Genomic DNA, 4,412 nt, shown 5'->3' on the forward strand with positions numbered 1-4,412 from the left:
ATATCTATAATTTCCATAGGCATTGTGAATATGGCATTGCTGATACACCCTCTCACTCGCAGGTTCCCTACAGGACTCTTGCCCCCTTCTCATAGAAGCCTAACAATAAACTTCTACAACTCTCACTCCAATTAAGCCTGATACCTTGAATTCTTTCCAGAGGATATTGCAGGTTTTCTGGTCTTAGATAAGATCAGAGTTCCTGCTGAATGTAGAGGGAGCCATCCCTCATCAGAAGAACACTCTACAAATGTTTTCTGAAAGTTTGGGTGGTTGTATTAATGGTCTAGGGATGCTAGAAACCCTGAAATGCAAGGGTACAAGGCAGTGGTCTGCCTTGAAAGAATTCAACCACTCAAACATTCTTTTAGTCCAAGTAGCAATTTTATTAAGATACTGGGTCGGTGGGCAAGATTCCTAGTAAGTCTGCGGTATTTGTGACGACAATGTAAGTGGGCCAGATTTTAAGAATCTGCCCATTTGATGAAGATAAAATTGTTACTTTTATACAGAAAAAAACTGAGAAAATGTGGATGTGATCAAATAGCCTGAGGTGGAGAAAGGGGCCTGGATGGGATAAGATAGGGTCAGGTAAGCTAATTAAGTAATCAAGGTCTAAATGCCTCAGGGGAATGCCAGGGATATGGGCAGCTGAAGTTTGTGGGAAACTTCAGGGGCTTTTCCTTTTTGGGGTCCACATCCTGAAACATGGTTGTTTCCTTTTATGGATTTAAATCCCATTACCATCATTTTTGGGTGAGAGATGGGAGGTATATCTGCTCCTTGAGTCTCAATTTTATCTTTTCTGTCTTGCATTCTATTTTAAGTAACTTTAAAAAAGTATTTAAGGTATTTTTCTCCTCTCCAGATTGTATTCTTTACTCTTCCAGACTTTCTTTATAATGCCCCAGAAACCTCTTCACCCTGGAAGCTTACTCCACCCCTGGATTTCATACACTAACACATTAGTAGTACTCTTTGCCCCAAGGACTCTCCCTTTGATTTGCTGGTTCCTCTCAGAATCTCCATTTTAAGGAGGACACCCAGGCCATGTCTTCATTCTTCACCAGGCTATACTCTCAACTCTCTTAGACATCTTCAATATACTTTCCCAGAGCCAAATGTTTGATCAAATGATCAGTCAAATGATGATTGCTCCTTTCTAAGTATAGCTTGATCCCCTCCCCTCCCATCTTCACCAGCAGAAAGCTCTGGATTATTTTGCACATCATCAGAAACCCAGGTGATACTTGCCTATTTATCTAATATCTAATATTTGGTGTTTTCCTATGGTTTCTTCCCTGACACCTACAAATGTGTTCATATCTCCCCAATCCTTAATAAAAATTCTCATTAGATCTTAGCACACACTTAAGCTATCATCCTAGATTTCTCCTCCCTTTCATAGCCAAACTCCTAGAAAAACCTGTCTATACTTGTTGCTTCCATTTACTCTCCTGTCACATCTTATCAGTCCTTTGCAATTGGTTTCCAACTTTGCTTTCAACCTCATCATTCAACTGAAACTGCTTTTTCCAAAGTTATCTGTGGTAATTACTATCCTGGCCTCCATTGTCTGAAGGTCAGGGATGATACACCCTACCACTTTCTCAGGGCTCTCCAGTACCCTTGGGGGAAGGAGGTGTTTCTAGTCTGTCATTAGCTCAAGTCTCCACTGATTGTGTTCCTTCAATTTTTGTGGTCCCCTGTACAACAGTTCTATTTAACTATTTTATAGACAGATTAGTTTTTATATTATATCGATTGATTCAATAGGTGTTTTCTTACTTGATATAAGTATCAGGGCATAAATTTGTTAGTTTCTTCTTGGTGGGAGGTGAGAGATGATAAATTGATTGATTTAATTGAATCAAAACAGCAAAGATTCAAATAGTACAGTTCAACTCTCTCCCACAACTTCAGACCAAGTAGTGACTAGAAAATGCAAGGAGAGAACACAGTAACTATTTTTCTAGCCCAAGGCTTCAGATTTAGCCCATAGGCAAGAAACCAAGTGGGGAACTGTGGACCAGGGATCAGCTTATTTGATTCATTCTGTAACAAAGTAGCTAGGGTAGGCACTCTGGATTGTGCACTCTTAATGTTAGTAACTTCTCTTTGTTAATTATTTCCAATTTATCACATTTGAAGAGAGAGTGTGAGAGATAGATATATGGAAGAAATGGAACAACAACTTTTAAAAGTTTAAAATATCGTATATGTACATGACAAATTGGGTATCTCTCTTTTTGGGGCAGATCTGTTTGCATGTTGTCTCCCCCATTAGACTATTAGCTCATAGAGAATAGGGGCTTTCTTTTGTCTTTCTTCTTCGTATTCTCAGTGCACAGTAAAGTTCCAGGCATATAGTAGGTATTTAATAAATGCTTATTGACTAGATTTGACTTGACTATAGATAAGGCACATTGTCACATTGAACCTGCCAAGCCTCCTAGCTAGTAAATATAGGTTGGAACCAGTGACTATCAATGGGAGCTCCTGTAAAGCCATGCATGAGAAGCTTTCCAGAAGAATGCTGCTGTGAACAGCTTTCAAGGTTCTGATTACATAGTATAGCAAACACTCTATTCAATAACAAATCAAAGCAAAATATTCACAGAAACTCAAGGTACAGCATTCACAATATTACAACTTATCACAGAAAAATAAAATTCAGCATTCACAATGACATCACTAAAATGGCCACATAGTTTTCACCAAAGTAGTCACATTCAGTAACCCAGTCATTCAATAATCCTTAAGGAGGCCTCCTTAAGGGACACAAAATACAAAAGTCAAAGTACTTCACCCTTGGATAGTACTTTCTTTTAGTCAATCACAAGGTGTTTAATTCAATCACAAATAAATTACAATTCCATCAGTCACTACTCAAAAGAAAATAACACAATTCAGCAGACAGGGCTTCCAACTGTCTGACTATTATATCCATACCTAGTTAGTTACCAGAGAAAGAAGCACCAACATCTGGGTTTTCAAAGCCCAGGGTGGGTGGGTTGGGGGGTGGGGGTGGGGCTCAATGGTTTCCCAGAGTCTCATCTGGCCAAATCAAACAACTCTTCCCAAAGTGAGTCCCAAAGCCAAACCTCACATCAGGGTCAGTCACTACTCAGTATTCATGGAGAAGTCTTTTCATCTTGAGGTGGGGCAGACTTTCAGCTTTCATGGTTTCCCTTCCATGGTCCCATCTCCTACCTGAATTCACCAAACTGTCACCTGGGTTCAAAGGCAGACAGCTGCCAGCTCCTTGTCCAGCTCTCCATGCAGAAGCTCACAGTGCTCAGTCCACCTTAAATCCTTCACAGTCTCTATTCCTGGGAAGTTAAAGCTTAACAAAGCCACAGACAAAGTACTGACACCACAGTCATGCTTCCTCTGGAAACTCCAGTTGGCCCCTTGGAAGTCCTCAGCAGCTCTAGCTGGCCCTCAGAAGAAGCTCTGCCACCACAAGTTCCCAGGAAATTCTGACTTTCCTAGTAAGGGTTTTTCCTTATATACAGTATTGCTCCTCCCTGTTCAGCCTTTTCCTGTTATGTCAGCAACAGGCATTCATATTTTGTTTCTTTAACAGAGGCTTAATTTGAAACTAGGTGCTAAGTACCTCTTAGCTTTCCAATACAAAGGGATCTTCAAATTTCATTACCATTATAGCTCCAACAAGGTGGAAGTCTACAGTTGTGTTGCCAAACTGGAATTGGTAACCTAAAAGTTCAGACCAGAATATCAGCAATCAGAGCTTGCTGAAAGTTTTCAGTTCCCCAGACTGAGTCATCCCTGAAGTCTTTTAAGTATAGGATCCCACATAACACAAATTAAGTGCCAATATTCCCTCTAGAAGTAGACAGAGCCTGGTCCTAACACAAAGTTTCATATCAGGAAGTAAGGCTAGAAGAATAAGGAAACAAAATAACACAATGACAATAAAGAGTCATCATGAATCTAGGGATATACAAGACACAAATTCAGAAGAAAAAATGACTCCCAAACATCTATAAATAAAACCTCAAAGAAAAAATGTAACTTTGCCACAAGTTCAACTAGAATTCCTTGAAAAAAATGAAAGAAGAACTTGTAAAATTTTAAAAATGATATTATAAATGAGATGACACTTCTAGGCAGAGGTGTTAAATGTGCTGCCTATAAAACTGAATCAGATCAAAATGTAATTGTTAAATGTGTAACAAAATAAAAGTACAATATAAAATCATGTCAATTTGTGGTTTTCTAGGTCAATATATGGCTTGCAGGGATAATTCCTATTTAAGTTTGATACCACTGCCCTAGAGGGAACTATCAGAAAAGAAATGAGAGTTCTGGATGAAAGACTTGTTAGGAGAATTTATAACTTAGAACAAGCAATATAAAACCATATGAAAGTAACAGACTCTGTGACT

General features: G+C 39.0%; 1 protein-coding gene across 1 annotated transcript in view; it reads right to left on the reverse strand.

Annotated features, from left to right (window-relative positions):
* Positions 1-3,478, reverse strand: part of ADGRF3 (adhesion G protein-coupled receptor F3) — a 25,244-nt gene extending 21,766 nt beyond the window's left edge. Inside the window, exon 1 of the mRNA XM_069072022.1 lies at positions 3,214-3,478. The gene's annotated coding sequence lies outside the window, so the exon portion shown is untranslated. The remainder of the gene's footprint in view (positions 1-3,213) is intronic.
* Positions 3,479-4,412: the final 934 nt, after the last annotated feature.

This window comes from Petaurus breviceps, unplaced genomic scaffold (assembly GCF_028583685.1).
Source record: "Petaurus breviceps papuanus isolate PSGF00001 unplaced genomic scaffold, PetGlider_PUasm1.0 90845, whole genome shotgun sequence".
Lineage (NCBI taxonomy): Eukaryota > Metazoa > Chordata > Mammalia > Diprotodontia > Petauridae > Petaurus > Petaurus breviceps.